The 16,586-nt window shown below is 38.6% G+C and overlaps 1 pseudogene; it reads left to right on the forward strand.

The window, feature by feature from the left end:
* The window catches only part of LOC128574184 (serine/threonine-protein phosphatase 2A 56 kDa regulatory subunit epsilon isoform-like), a 50,215-nt pseudogene that overhangs the window by 5,212 nt on the left and 28,417 nt on the right, over nucleotides 1-16,586 (forward strand).

Below are 16,586 nucleotides of genomic sequence, written 5' to 3' on the forward strand. Positions count from 1 at the left end.
GCTTTTTTTTTATGTGTACAGTAATTTGATCCGTCACATTTACCAGAATTTAGACCATGAATGAGTAGCAGAGTATTTTTGTTGGACAGTCCTGATTTAACTAAGACTGGCTTGTGGCTAAGTGAATAGGATTGGGTTTTTTGGATTTTGATAGTGATTCCAGTTCAGTAGATGTTATAACTGTCTTCCCGTTCTAAAGATATGATTAGATTTAATTAGTGATGTTCACCTTTTCACAAAGGTAGTAAACTGTCATCCCCAAACCTACTGAAGAGTGGTTTATATTAAGATTTATATAACTGGTTATGTGAATATATTTAAATACTGGGGAAATCCCCTCACTGTCTGAGAACCAAACAAAACTCACTGGTGTTTTAATTGATGTTCATTAGGTGTTCAAGGCTGGAGAGAAGGTTAAAAAAAGAAAAGGAAATGATTAGCAAACTGTGGTCATTCAGACTTGAGTATTTGGCAAATTCTTTCTCTAAAACAAGGACACCAATTAACAGTTTTGTTACCACTGATCAAATTGGAGCATTCAAGCAAAATTTAAAATTAGAAATTTTGAAAACTTGTATCTGTTTTGTGTCAGTCACCATGAGCTGTATACAGCTTCCCAAAACTTGAAGTATTTTTTAGAGTAAATTTGGAGATATTAAATAATATATTTTTTAAAGATAAGGATCCATTCAAAGCATAAGACAAATGGTTGGATTTTAGTGTAACGTATGAAAAGTTCACTGATACAGTTTCAGATTCTACTTTACAACTAATATTTAAGAAATGACACATTTTTGAGTTTTGATGTAGTATCAAGGAATATCCACAATTATGTAAAAAGATAAAGTAGTCTTCCTTTTTCCAACTACTAGATCTCTGTGAGGCTTGATTTTCTTTATATACATCAACAGTGTATCACAACAGATTGAACACAGAAGCAGATGAGAATCTGTCTTCTATTAAGTGCGACATTAAAGAGATTTACAAAAATGTAATCAATACCTCTCAATAATTTGTTTTGGGAAAAAAGTTATGTCTCATTATGTTGCCCTCGGTAGAGTGCTGTAGTGTCACAGCTCACAGCAACCTCAAACTCTTGGGCTTAGGCGATTCTCTTGCCTCAGCCTGCCAAGTAGCTGGGACTACAGGCACCTGCCACAACGCCCAGCTATTTTTGGTTGCAGTTGTCATTGTTTAGCAGGCCTGGGCCTGGCTCGAACCCGCCACCCTCGGCTTATTCACTGAGCTACAGGCACCGCGCCCCCCCAAATATATCCTTTAACATGTAATACATTTTATTGTTTTAAAATGAAATACTAAAAACATTTTAAATTTTCACAGTCTGGTGGGGTGTAGTGGCTCTGCAGTGCAGTGGTCCTAGTACTCTGGCAGGCCCAGGTGGGTAGATTGCTTGAGCTCAGGAGTCTGAGACCAGCCTGAGCAAGAGTGAGACTCTGTCTCTACTAAAAGTAAAAAAACTAGCCAAGTGTAGCGGTAGGAGCCTGTAGTCCCAGCTACTTGGGAGGCTGAGGCAAGAGGATGGCTGGAGCCCAAGAGTTTTAGGTTGCTGTGAGCTGCAACACCATGGCACTCTACCCCAGTGCACCAGAGTGAGGCTCTGTCTCAAAAAACAAAATAGAAGTTCACAGTTTTATATATAGCATATAAACGAAAGCTTTTTTTTTTTTTGCAAATGCTGTTCTAAGAATAGTGACAGTGATGCTATTTATTATTTGCTGTACAGAGGGCTTTATGTATATTATCAAATTCAATCTTAGGGATTATTACAACCAGTTTCAGAGAAATTAAATTGCTCAATTTTATACAGTTTGTAAGGGAAAGAACTAGGCTTCTAGCCCTAATGCTTTTCTCTTAAAAGTTCTGATTTTGATGTTCTGTTGTATATTACACCAGGATCGAATGTAGCCTTTAATAATAATTTATTATGTAAAGAGAATAAACAGTTATCTCCCACTGTTTATCAGAACAGTAATTTGGGTTTGACTCTTGGTAGATGAGAATATTGTGCTGTACCACCCTATGTTGCTTGGAGGAATGTACATTGCCGTAAACTTTCTGAAAGGAAATTTGACAATGAGTATCAAAAACCCTGAATGTTTTGATATTTTTTGCTCTAGCAATTTTACTTTTAGAAATAGTTCCTCATAAGGTAATTGAACAAGTGCACAAATGATGTGTGTTATATGATGCATATTGTGGCATAATGACAGAGAAATCATTCAGAAATTACTTAAATGTCAAAGCATAGGAGATTGATTAAATTAATCGTAAATTGTGATGACTACTTAGTAGCTACTAAGATAGTTGATGTAAATTGTTTGCAATATATTGGGTTTTTTTGTTGTTGTTGTTGCAGTTTGGCCTGGGTCGGGTTCAAACCTGCCACCCTTGGTATATGGAGCTGACACCCTACCCACTGAGCCACAGGCACTGCCCGTGCAATATATTGTTTAAATGGTAAAAGTAGTTTGCAAAACTTTGTAAAATATAATACACTGGTATGTTGTAGAACAGCGGTTCTCAACCTGTGGGTTGTGACCCCTTTGTAACAATGAAAATACATCATTAGGAAGGTTGAGAGCCACTGTTGTAGGAGGAGGTATATATGTTAAAATGGTAATAATAGTGGTTGTCTCTGAATGGTGAGACTATGGTAGATTCCTATTTGCTTTGTTTGATTGTATTTTCTAATTTTTAATTTTAAAAGTTAAAAAGCATAACAATAACTGTGAGCTGCAAAAAGGCTAGCATGATTGTCAATTGATACAAAAATTAATTTTCTAAGCCCTGTCAGTTTTGGTGTTATAGGCTTTTCATGGTTTTTAATACTATTCTCAGTGACTCGTGATTTGAAATTAACTATAATCTGTTTGTTACAGCTTGTATATGAATTTTTCATCCGATTTTTGGAAAGCCAAGAATTCCAACCTAGCATTGCCAAAAAATATATAGATCAGAAATTTGTATTACAGGTAAGCATATTCTTGTAGACATGGTTATCTGTTAATCAATTAACACTGTGTAATTTTCTATTGGTATTTGTTTAGAGAAAGTTTGCAGTGACAGTTAACATCACCTCATAAACGTATATACGTGGGTTAATTTCCATTGCTGCCCGTTAAAAGTTATAGGTATAGCTTTAATTTATGTATGGTAGAAATCAGTAACATTTTAGATATCTAGGAATGCTAGTGCTTGAATCCTGTGGTGTTCTTTCCTAAAGTTTAATTATAAAGGAATTTTATTTATGTAGTCCTAGTTTTTGTGAATCTTTGTGTAGCTTAAAAACTTATATTTACGTAAAGAACTATTGGATAGATCTGTTAAAACTGAGTAGGTACGTTCAGACTGCAGAGCTGAAGGCCTTTTAATAAACAATCTTAAAGTCAGGGTGCTGTGTGCTTCCACTGCTAGGAAACAGCATAGTTAGCTAATTCCATACAGGAGTTAACTCTGACCTATCCATTGGAAACTTCTCAGGGAGCATATTTTTTGTGATTCCTCATTTTGTATGTCACAATCATGGATTGCATCTTCCTTTTTACTGAGACTTTTGGGTACCTTCATGGCATTGGAATTTTAGGTAGCAGCTTTTTGCTCCTCTTGTTGCTACTCATGTATAAAAATGGGTACTTGAGCCAAACTGGTGTATGGGCTGTTGTAGCTCCTTTCTGAGTGACATATGAGGCACCTAAGATAGAAAGGAACAAGTATCTATCTCCTAGTGAGCCAATAGCAGAATTTCAAATTTAAAACATTAAGTTTTCAGGAATTTAATCTATGCCTTACCTGGATAAAGTTGAATAACTTTCATCACAGCTGACCTCTTTTCCCTCCCTCCATAATTAAATTAATAAATTTAGAATTTGGAGCATGTAGATTGACCCATAGCCAATATTTAGACTGTTTTTAACATTCAAGACACAGTTTCATGGGGTTTAACCCAACAGAGTGCCAGCAGCAAGCCAGGTCCAGAGAGCAGAGGGCTGTGGTCATGTGGCTAAGTGGAATCAAACCTGAAGTACAGTGGTCAGCTCAGAACAGGAAAGGAGCTTGGTGCCTTGCTTGTGGGGCTCATTAGCACCAGCGTACCCTGCTCCCCCAGGTGCAGGAAGCAGTTCACTGAGCTATGATCTACTGTACATTTACAGTACTTTGGTACCATACTGGTGAATCATGGCTCTCTGTTCAACCTGGGAGGCTCTGGAAAACTGAGGTTTGAGAGAGAGTTAGGAGGAAAGGTGGATACGTGGATCACTGGACAAATAGGTAGATTGATACAGATCCTTCCATTCCTGGAAAATGACAGTTTGCATGGTAGACCTGTATTTTGTGTTGGAAAGTTGTTGTACTTACGTAACATGATGTAGTTGTCAGGGTAAATTCACATGCACTATTTAATTTGAGTTATACAGGGATCTTGTAGAACTCACGTGGCTAAGCTTTTATGCTCTTTCCTAGATGAATAAACTGAGGTCTAGAAAGATCATCCAGGTTATTCAAGCACATTCCTGTTGTGATTTTCTGTGCTTTATGCCGTGGCCTCTCCTTGTGATTCCCCTCTCTGTCACTCGGAATGACTTCAAGGAAGGAGTAGCTCTCCTATCTCCACACTAATGAAGTAATAGAGTTCTCAGATTTATGGTGAATTAACGTGCCTGTGAGGATCAGATAGTGATCCTCTGTTAGAGCCTGTGTTGGGCTGACATGGAATCAGCAAATCCTGTGATCTTACCATGAAGCCAGGGCTTTTCTGACACAGAAAGCAGGCAGCGCTCGGCCCAGTGTGCTGTGCATGGCAGATGGCCCTGAAGATGAAACTCGTAATGCTGAAACATCAGAGAAACCCAGATTTGGAAAGGAAATTGTATATTGTATATTTGTTGTATACCCTCGTTCTTTACCCAGGGAATCAGTCTCCTCTGAGACTCTTTTTTAGTGTGGAAAAGCCACACAGACAGTTTATTCCATTTTTGTTAGAAAGTTCTTTTTTGTGTTGAACCTCCCCATACCTTGTACCCTTTGGCCTTATTCTCTGTCAGCGTATCACTAGCCCAGACACAACCTTTCAGGTCTTAAAACACTGCTCTTGTTTTCACCTTTGGCTCTTTTTCTCTAGAACAGCTCACAGGCTCATTCCTAGTGTCAGACAGTAGGATATGGACTGGCTCAGATTAAAGGGGTCTTTGTCTACACCTCTCAATTCAGTTACTACCAGGCTTTTCTTTCCCTTACCCCTCCTTTAAGAGAAAAAGAAATCCAGATTTTTATATGAAATTTTCTGATCTTACTAAAATGTTGCTCAGGATGAGCTAAGCCTGTTTGCCTTCTGGATCTGGCCTCCTGGCTGTCTGTGTGCATTCCTGCTCTAGACTGAGACCTCAGGTCTGTCAGCCTTTTCTGCATTTGTTAGTTTTTGAAGCCTTCGGGGTCTTCTGAATGTGTCTGTTTGTCTTCAAGAATGACATCTGTCTCTGAACACAGTGCTCTGAGCCTGGTCAGCACAGTGCAGCTTGGAGTTGGAGTTTTCACCCTCTTGTCTACACTCTAAAAGGCCAAGTCTCACCAGCACTTCTTGCTGGAGCATGCCATTGCCAGCCTAGGTTAAGCTGTGGTCATAGCTGACTTCTCATTGAGCTTTACTCATGTTGCTGTAAAACCATGTTTTCCTTTTATTTCTCCCTTAAGAGATGATGTCTTGCTGTGTTACCCAGGAAGGCCTTGTATTCCTGGGCTCAAGCAATTCTTCTGCCTCATCCTCTCCACTAAGTGGGACTACAGGCACGTACCCTGTCATCCAGCTTCCTTGTGCTTGTTTATGCAGTTTGCTTATTTTTTAATCTCAGTGTAGGACTTGACATACATTGCTATGGAATATCATTTCTCACCAGTTTGTGGAGGTCTTTCTGGATCATTATTCTGTTATCTACTTTATTCACCATGTTTTCCTCTTTTATGACATCTGTAATTATTGGTCTCATCTAAGCCATTGATTAAAATTGTTCCAAGTCCTGAAAATGCTTTTTAGAAATTCCCTGATTGTGCTGGTGCCCGTAGCACAGTGGTTACGGCGCCAGCCACATACACTAAGTCTAGAGGGTTCAAATCCAGCCTGGGCCTGCTAAACAACAATGACAGCTGCCACAGACAAATAGCTGGGCATTGTGGCAGGTGCCTGTGGTCCCAGCTACTTGGGAGGCTGAGGCAGGAGAATCTCTTGAGCCCAAGAGTTTGAGCTTGCTGTAAGCTGTGACTCCACGGCACTCTACCCAGGGCGACAGCTTGAGACTCTGTCTCAAAAAAAAAAAAAAAAAAAAGAATTTCCTGATTGTACACAGATTCATTAATCAGTAATCTTTGAATTCCATCCTTAAACTAGTCAGAAATCCACTAGCATGTTATCATCCCTTCTGCATTTTTTAATTTTGTTCATAAAGAGGGCATAGTGACTTTGTTAGATGCTGTGGTAAAAGCCAGGACTTTGTGTTTACTGCATTTTTCTCGTCTGCAGGTCTTGTAATGTCATCGTGAAAAGGAATGCCATTTGTCTGCCACATGGCCTTGTTGAACTCCTAGAGCCAAGTAGTGAGGTCCCTCTACGTATAGTTCATATTTGCAGCTCCTTCCTTGTTTTTACAACCTTTGCCTTCTTTACCTGCCATCTGTTAGATTTGTTGATGAATTTGACCTTCAGACCAAGGCTCAGAAGAGTTAATGCTCATATTTCATTCCATTATTCCACATTATTCCCTCCTTAGTCCTCCTTCCCGCTCAACGTGCCTTAACTGTCTTGAGCCAGCAGGTCTTTCCCATCTCTGCACTCTGTAGTCCGGTCTTTTTCACACTCCCATTTTTTCCCTTCTCTACTTCACAGACTCCTATGATAGCACTTGGTCCCAGTGTGTTCGTGCCCTAAGCCTGGTTCTTATGGCACGAGAACCATCATACTTTTCCTTTTGGCAAGTCAGGATGATGTTTACCTTGTTCCTTTTATTTAGGTAGATTTCTTACTTTCTGTGGATTCTCAGTGATCTCAAAAAGAGTTTTGGTGATCTCAACTTAAAGCTTCTTTCTTCTGTTAGACATAATTTATTCTATGAAATTTAAGTTTACTTCCTATAAAAGCTAGATGTGTTTTTTTACAGTCTTTTCTGACTCTGATTCCCTCATCAGTGACTACAAAAGCAAAATAAGAATTGAGCCATTTTGCCATGATGTAATGGAAAGTTGGTTAACCCTGGGTTTGAGTCCTGATTCCCCTCTGTACCATAAGCATAGGTTAGGAGCTGAGGATGTGAGCTGTGGGATGGGAATGAACTGCATACAAACTCTGGCTTTTCTGCGAACTTGCAGTATGACTTTTAGCAAGTTTGGACACTTGCTGCCTAAGCCTGGGTTTCCTTATTCAAGACATGGGCAAAATAGGAGAGACCCTGTTAAGTAAAATAGGAGATAGTTTCAAATTGACAACTGGTAAATCTGCTTAGTTAAGCTGTCAGTGTGGATACAAAGACAGGATCCCTACCTTCACTCCTAAATAGGTACCGAAAATCTTGTGCAGATTATTAACGACCCTGAGCCTCAGGTTCATCTGTAAAACGGCAGTAAGAGTCACCTCTGTCACAATTCACAACAAGTAGGTTCGATATGATGTAAAATGAGATGAGAATGTCTGTTAATATCATGCATGGGACATAATTGTTCTTTAAATATTAATTTTTCTTTTTACATCTTTCTTATATTATCTGCTCACATTGGTAGGGTACCTTATTTTTCTTGATTCCAATATTAATTTTCAAACCTCTGCCTTAAAAATGTATGAGAAACTTACAATGAAATTTTGTAAAGAAGGTTTGAATAAATGTAGACTTTTAACATATTTCCAGATTAGAAGGCTTGCTGCCATCATAAAGATATTAATATAATCTCCAAAATGAGTTATACGTTTAGTGTAGTTCTAGTTAAAATTCTACTCATTTTTATTTGAAATTTTCAGAGTTCACAAAATAAATGTTTGAAAAACACAACTAATGATATGGTACTTTACAAACTATTAGATAACAAAACATATTATAAAGGTGTGTTACTTAAAACTATATCATGTTTTTAAAAAACTATATTATGTTTAATAGGAAAATGGAACAGAGTAGAGGTTTAAGTGGAGGAAAAACTTTTGAATATGCCATAAAATCCATAAGAAAATATATCCATCAGTTAATAAATAGGCACATACATATGTACATGAAATTGTTATAATTGTTCAGAAGAAGAAACCGTACAGGTGTTCTGCCAACTCAAATATTGATCCAGCAATTCCATGAGAAATAATCAGATATGTACACAGAGATACATGTACAAAGATATTGAATGCATCATTGTTAATTCCAATTAGAAAATTGGAAACTTAGAATTTCTGAGTAGAAGGTAGTTGAATTGTAGACATTTGTGTATGGAATATTCATCATTTAGTAAAAAGAATCTGATAGAGTTACTATCTGTTTTTAAGGGAAACATGCATTTTACAGAATAGATGAATTTTTGAGCCAATGGGAAAGGAATGTTGGTATGTTTGTCTTAGTTTGGCTGCTGTAACAGAATATGTTGGACGAGGTGATTTATAAAGAACAGAAATGTATTTGCCATATTTTGGGAGGTTCAGTCCAAGCTGAAGGCGCAGGTGTCTGATCAGAACCTTCTTACTGTGTCCTCAGAGGGCAAACGTGGAAAGACGAAAGTGAACTCCAAAAAGCCCTTTGTGTAGTGCTGTTATTTAGTTTGTGAGAACAGAGCCCTCATTACCTAACACCTCCCAAAAGGCCTTCCCTCCTCACAGTGGTGCCTTGCGTTGCCGACACATGAATTCTGGGGGACACGTGCAGACTACAGCAATCAATACGCGTTCACAGCTTTGGAAAGATATCAGATTGTTGTTAATTGTCTCAAAGGGTGTGATTACATGATGATCTTCTCTTTCTATTTTTTTTAAATATTTCTCTATTTCTTGCATTTAAAAATAATGAGCGTATGTTACAATCAATAGGAATAGTAAAAAGATTTTAATTGCAAGTACATTCTCGTTTTACTGCCTTGGATTTTTCATAAACGTCAGTTGATTTTGTGTGTTAGCCTAAGACTATTTTTGTAGGACTGCACCATTCTTTTATGCCCAATATTCGTAGTGTTTCCTTCCTTTCAACATTTATATATGTCCTTTTAAAATCTGCAGCTTGAAGGAAAGTTTCCTGTGTTGTGCTAAAAGCCTTTTCCATACCTTGAGTTTTTCTTCTTCACCAGGAAGCAGTATGTATACATTGGGGGTTAAGGGTATAGACTAGTTTGAATTTAGACTTGCCTATTTTTTTTTTTTTAAGGAGACAGAGTCTCACTTTTTATCACCCTCAGTAGAGTACTGTGGAGTCACAGCTCACAGCAACCTCCAACTCCTGGGTTTAGGCGATTCTCTTGCGTCAGCCTCCCCAGTAGCTGGAACTACAGGCACCTGCCACAACACCCAGCTATTTTTTGTTGCAGTTTGGCTGGGGCTGGGTTCGAACCCACCACCCTCAGTATATGGGGCCAGTGCCCTACTCACTGAGCCACAGGTGCTGCCTGTAGACCGGCCATTTTTTAGTGTGTGACCTTCTGGGAGTTACATATTCTTTGCCTCAGTTTTCTCATCTGGAAAGTAAATGCAAAATATGTACAATAGTAATGACATTGTGAGGTTGTTGAGATTTAATAACTAAATACCTGTACAGCCTGAGCAAGAGTGAGACCCTGCATTTAGAATAATTCCTGACACATGGGGAGTCAGTAAGCGTTATGCTGGTTCTGTCAGTAATGTTTTCTTTAGGATCAGTTCTGATATAAGAAAGGTTTTGAGAACTTGTGGTTCTTCTCAGAGTGTCAGATTCTCTTACAGTATCACATGCCGTCTCGTGTGTCCCTGGATCCTCATCAGTCCCACTTTGCCAACGAGTTCTTCCAGTCGATGTTGGAAGTAAATGTTTATTAGTGCCAGGAGCATATAACTTATGTGAAATAAGGGATAGTACATTTAAATTTTGTAGAAGACAAAATTTACATGTGGGTGTAAGGAAAAGGAGTGATGGTAACTGTGGTGATGTAGAGAGCTTGGACCCATTTGTCAACCCACTCCTGTTAGCTACTGGCCTCTAGGTAGGTAAGCAAGACAAGTGTCGCTAGGTCTTCTGGTTTTATCCAGAGAAGCTGGAAATCCAGATTTTTGTATGGGCCAGGCAAAACAGTCCTTTTCACCGTTGTTGTTTGAGACAGAGTCTCACCTTGTTGTCCTGGGCACAGTGCCATGGCTTGATAGCTCAGAGCAACCTCAAATTCCTGGGCTCAAGCGATTCTCCTGCCTCAGCCTCCTAAGTAGCTGGGACAACAGGCAGCGGCCACAAGGCCCAGCTATTTTTTGAGACAGCGTCTCACTCTTGCTCAGGCTGGCCTTGAACTTGTGAACTCAGGCAATCCACCCGCCTTGGCCTCCCAGAGTGATAGGATTACAGGCCTTAGCCACTGCATCTGGCCTTGTTTTGTTGTTTTTTATTCAAGGATCTGGAAGGGTCTTGTTCTTCATTCAAGAATAATATGGCTGGCTCACTTGAATTTCATAATTTTTATTAAATTTAGACTTACATAAGCTTTAGTATTTTTTATGTATCGTTTTAAATGTTTATGCAAGAAAGCTGTCAGATTTATCAAATCTGTAATAATGTTGATTTTAAGTAACTTGGTAAATTGTATTCTGCAGCTCTACGTGTATAGACTTGCCTTAGCTTATGGAACAATTTTGTCTATTCTCAATAAGGTTATTTTTTAATCTATGTTAGGATGGTTGGGGAAATAGTTTCTTTATGACCTCCCCTACCCTTTCTTTAGACAGAAATGAATTGCCAAACCTTAAATTATTTCATCTGGTGGGTTATTGTGGCAAGAGTTTCGCAGCATATTTCTAAAGATTGCTTTTCACCACTCCGCAAATCTGAAAAGCAGTCAGTGGTTGCTAAGAGACATACTATTCAAGTATCCCCATAAACATATGTACTGCTGGAGATAGCTGTTTAGTAATTTGTACTTCATGTTTGCGGTTATATTTAGCTGAAAGGTATTGTAATTATCATGAAAATTATGCAAATTATGCATCCTTAAAAGTGACCTTTTGCTATTGTGTTTTTAAAAACTGAAGACTAATTAGACATGACACAAACCAACCTGTTGAAAAAATTTTACGTTCTAAACTGAAATAAATTCCAAAAGCCTTGAATCTTAGCCCTAATACAAAGTACAAAATAATACTGTTTTTCAAATAAGTTCCTTGAATATGTCTAAATGTTTACATTTCTCTCTCAGAACCTATAGCAAATAAGCCTTTAGAGAAGTAATTTCTCCCTGGAATTCTATCAGTCATTGTCAGTTAGCAATAAATCACTTCATCCTGTCCTGTCCACCGTGTAACTCAAAGACCTTTTTAAAAGGGCTTCACTGCTTCCAGCATCCAGAGCCAGCCTGTAACATGTGCAGGTAGGTGCTCCAGGCCCTGTGCTTAGAGGGCCCCATGCATGGTTCAGCCTCTGCCCTTGCTGCCTTGAAAGTCTTAATACTTTTTGAACAAGCAGCGCTGCGTGTTCACTGGGCACTGGCCCCACAAATCCCAGGTGTACATCATCATTGAGCACAACAGCTCTTTCTTGAAATGCTGGCCAAATGAGTTGTCTTAAAAATTTAAATAACAAGATTTTCTTGAGTCAGACAGAATACAGAAAGAAAGAATATGCCTGAAGTTAGAAGGAAAGTAAAAGCATGTGACCTGGTAGAGTTGTTCATATTTGTATGACTTATACCTTTCACTAGGGGTCTGGGAGTCATAATTGCTAACTTACAACATTTTGATCCCTTGTCCCCACTGTCCTTTCTCGATGGCTGCCCCTAAATATAATCTTCTTTCTTTTTTTCTTTCTTTTCTTTTTTTTTTTTTGAGACGTGGTCTCCCTCTGTTGCCCTGGGTAGAGTGCTCATAGCAACCTCAGACTCTTGGGCTCAAGCGATCCTCTTGCCTCGCTGGGAGTTTAGGCACCTACCACAGCGCTGGGCTAATTTTTCTATCTAGATAGCCCTGTCTCATGTTGTGGTTCCCTTGAGTTCTGATTCGCTAGACTCAGACGACCATTCACTGTTGTTTCTTTGTTCTGGGCTTTCTCCACTTGTGTTGTTTGGACAAGATGAAGGCATCAGGAGGAAAGTCAGTTTTCAGTTAGTAGAATAGTTAAAGTTGCAAACAAAGCAGAAATGTGGACATCTGATTTAAGTGCTCTGTGATAATTTGGATGAAAACATTTAAAAACCAATTTTATTGACTATCAACTAAAAAGGTCTTTTCTAAAATTGCTTTTGATGGAATAGGGCAGGGCACTTACTTCTTTATTGTGGAAGAGGGCAACTGGATTTTTTACTTGGAAGTCTTGCTTGCTCTTAACAACTTTTAAAAATGGTTTTAATTAACAAGGTAATGTCTACTTTAAAAACTCAAATATATTTATATGACTTTTAAATGAAAAATAACATTCTTTTTCCTCACCCTTTCCCAGTCCAGAGTCCAGTCCCTTGGAGGAGCACACTCACATCTTCAAGCTGTTTCCATGTATTTATATGATATTTCCAAATAGCATGCTTGTACTGCTATTTCTCAGTCTTTCATTTTAGATTTTATCTATCTATTGACTCCCAATACTATAGGCATTGTATATCTCCTTCTATAGCTTCCTCCTCCACCTCCAATCCATTGCCACAAAATTTAACTAAATCAAATTATAGTATTTACACTAGTATGACTATATGCATATTGTTCATACCTGAGGCATGTAATTACATATCTTATAGAGCTTTAAAAAATTCCCAGAATTAATAGTTGCCTTATTTCTTGCTGGCTTGTTTTTCTGTGTATTGATTGGTCTCTGGTTCATTCCAAGGCACCCTACAGATCTTTGCAGTACGGCCCATACATCAGCTGTTCTGTCTGTGCGTTTTTTGTTTGTTTGTTTGTTTGTTTGTTTCTTGAAGGACTTCTTCTGAGATTCCTGGTCATCCTGCTTTCATGGGCACTGGTTGCCTTCTCTAGGCTGTATCCACAGTGGGCTTCCTGGGACTGCCCTTTCCACTCTTCCACACCACGTTTTTGCTTCCTTAACTTCCTCTCATCCCAAGGAATGTAGCCTTCAGACGCTTCTCAAGAAAGCACGAACGGGATGTGATGTTGGAAGATTGCTTGTCTGAAACATACTTGACTGGCGTTTGGCTGGGTGTAAACTTGTACACACATGTTGGAACCCGTACGCCCTCCGATGTTAAGGAATTGTTCCTTAAAGACAATGTTGGCATTGAGAAGGCCTGTGTTAGCAGAATGCCCTGTCTTTTATAGTGATCTGTCTTCTCTGTAAACTTCTGAGATCTTTTCTCTGTCCCCAAGTCCAGAAAGTGATATTCCTTGGTGTGAGTGCTATATCTATGTTGAAATAATTAATTTTTTTTTCCTGAAAAATTCCATCAGATTTTTCCACCGTGGTTTTCTTTTCTCCGTTTTCTGTTTTTCTGTCTCTGTGTTTCTCTGAAGGCCTGTTGCTCGTGTACTAGACTTTCTGGATTGAGCCTCTAGTTTCTTATCTTCTTTCCTTGATATACATCTTTTATACATCTCTCTGTCTTTTGGTTATACTTTCAGAGGTAAATTGGCTCATTTTAATGTTCTAGTGCTCTGCTGAACTACTTATTTCTTATATTTTGAATTTCCAAAAGCTCTTTTTATTTTCTGAATATCCACCTGTAATAGCATTCTACTTTTGTTTCAGGGGTCCGGTATATTTATCTCTGAAAATGTTATAGTTTCTTTTTGCAGTTTCTCTACTCTTTGCCAAGTAGAGAGCATCTGTACTTTTCCTCCAAGTTCCTTATAATTGTTTGTTTACATTAGAATATCTGGTGATCCTTGACTTCCTAGTCATAGTTATATATTAGTCTACCGAGAGTCTGCTTATAACCTGTGTATGTGCATGTGGGTGTGCATGTGTGCACATGCATACGTGTTTATATTTGCATAGTAATACTTGGCAGCTGGTAACTTTTCATAATATAATTGGGCAGGAACCTTGCCATTTCATTAGAAACCCTCAGATGTAGGTATAGATCCTCTCTCTTGACAGGGAAGAGGGATGGCAGAGGTCTTAATTCTTAAGTACACAGAATTGTATTTAATCCATTATTTTAAATTAGTGCTTCACTTAATTGTCTCCAAGACTAGGTACTTGCTGGTTCATTCTCTGCAGAGTTAGGTTGTAAACTTTTAGTGCTTGGGACAAGGATCTGGGGAAGTTTGTTACTTCTTCTAGAAACTTGGAGCCAGTCTTCTGTTTAGCTCCTCTCACACCCTTGCGATCAGATTTATCTGGTGCCTTTAATTCTTAAGCCTTTCAGGGCTTCTCTAGAGTGAATTGGCCACCCTCTTGTTGGCTTTCCTTCCTGCTTGCAGAGTGGAAAAACACGTAGTGGACAGGAGAAGATAAGAGAGAACCTAAGATAGTCAGTCACCTGTTGTCATCCACTTTCTATCTTTGAAAAGTTTTCAAATATGTCAAATTTGCTTTCCAAGCCTTTCTGTGCTCTGACTTTTTTCCCTTCTTATTCTTTTACTGTCATTTCAGGGGGGATCAAGAAGAGAAAGGTTCGAGCTCCCTTGTGTAACTTACTGCCTTTTTCGTTTCACCCTTCTCATTTCACTGCAATTAATTATGAAGTTCAAAAAAAGGTTCTCTGGCTAAATCATGACAGTTCATCCCTGTTTGTTAGCTTCTGGAAAGCTGGGTTTTTGTAAACTTGGAGCCAGCATGTTGACAGGTCTGCCTTTCCTCTGTAATGACTTTGGAAACTCTCCAGCTTTTCTTTGACCACACGCCATGTCCCATCTCACTGCCTGTTTTTGAAGCCTGTGTGTTATGGGTGGCACCGTCCACCTTGGCATTATGGGTCAAGTACAGGATTCTATTTCTCATAGCTTTTTTTTTGGTGGGAGTGTCTGGTAGTATATATGACTAAGCACACGCATTCTGTTTTGGAAATTAGAGCTCCTCCTCCCCCCCCCTTTTTGGCCTTTGCACTATTATACTATTTCTTTTCTCTCACACATAAAGTCTCTAAAAGTATATTCATAGAATGAAGGAAAAATAGTTTAATACTGCAATTCATCTTTCTCATAACACATAATACCTTTAATATTTGTGACTTTATAAATAAAGTTAGGTGCTTAATAGTGCATTTTCTTTGAGAGTGTAATGAAAACATTAAATCATTTTTTTTTTTCTTTTTTTTTTTTTTTTTTTATTGTTGGGGATTCATTGAGGGTACAATAAATCAGTTACACTGATTGCAATTGTTAGGTGAAGTCCCTCTTGCAATCATGTCTTGCCCCCATAAAGTGTGACACACACTAAGGCCCCACCCTCCTCCCTCCATCCCTCTTTCTGCTTCCCCCCCCCATAAACTTAATTGTCATTAATTGTCCTCATATCAAGATTGAGTACATAGGATTCATGCTTCTCCATTCTTGTGATGCTTTACTAAGAATAATGTCTTCCACTTCCATCCAGGTTAATACGAAGGATGTAAAGTCTCCATTTTTTTTAATAGCTGAATAGTATTCCATGGTATACATGTACCACAGCTTGTTAATCCATTCCTGGGTTGGTGGGCATTTAGGCTGTTTCCACATTTTGGCAATGGTAAATTGAGCTGCCATAAACAGTCTAGTACAAGTGTCCTTATGATAAAAGGATTTTTTTCCTTCTGGGTAGATGCCCAGTAATGGGATTGCAGGATCGAATGGGAGGTCTAGGTTGAGTGCTTTGAGGTTTCTCCATACTTCCTTCCAGAAAGGTTGTACTAGTTTGCAGTCCCACCAGCAGTGTAAAAGTGTTCCCTTCTCTCCACATCCACGCCAGCATCTGCAGTTTTGAGATTTTGTGATGTGGGCCATTCTCACTGGGGTTAGATGATATCTGAGGGTTGTTTTGATTTGCATTTCTCTAATATATAGAGATGATGAACATTTTTTCATATGTTTGTTAGCCATTCGTCTGTCATCTTTAGAGAAAGTTCTATTCATGTCTCTTGCCCATTGATATAAGGGATTGTTGGCTTTTTTCATGTGGATTAATTTGAGTTCTCTATAGATCCTGGTTATCAAGCTTTTGTCTGATTGAAAATATGCAAATATCCTTTCCCATTGTGTAGGTTGTCTCTTTGCTTTGGTTATTGTGTCCTTAGCTGTACAGAAGCTTTTCAGTTTAATGAAGTCCCATTTGTTTATTTTTGATGTTGTTGCAATTGCCATGGCAGTCTTCTTCATGAAGTCTTCCCCCAGGCCAATATCTTCCAGTGTTTTTCCTATGCTTTCTTGGAGGATTTTTATTGTTTCATGCCTTAAATTTAAGTCCTTTATCCATCTTGAATCAATTTTTGTGAGTGGGGAAAGGTGTGGGTCCAGTTTCAGTCTT

This window comes from Nycticebus coucang, chromosome 21 (genome assembly GCF_027406575.1).
Source record: "Nycticebus coucang isolate mNycCou1 chromosome 21, mNycCou1.pri, whole genome shotgun sequence".
Classification (NCBI taxonomy): Eukaryota; Metazoa; Chordata; class Mammalia; order Primates; family Lorisidae; genus Nycticebus; species Nycticebus coucang.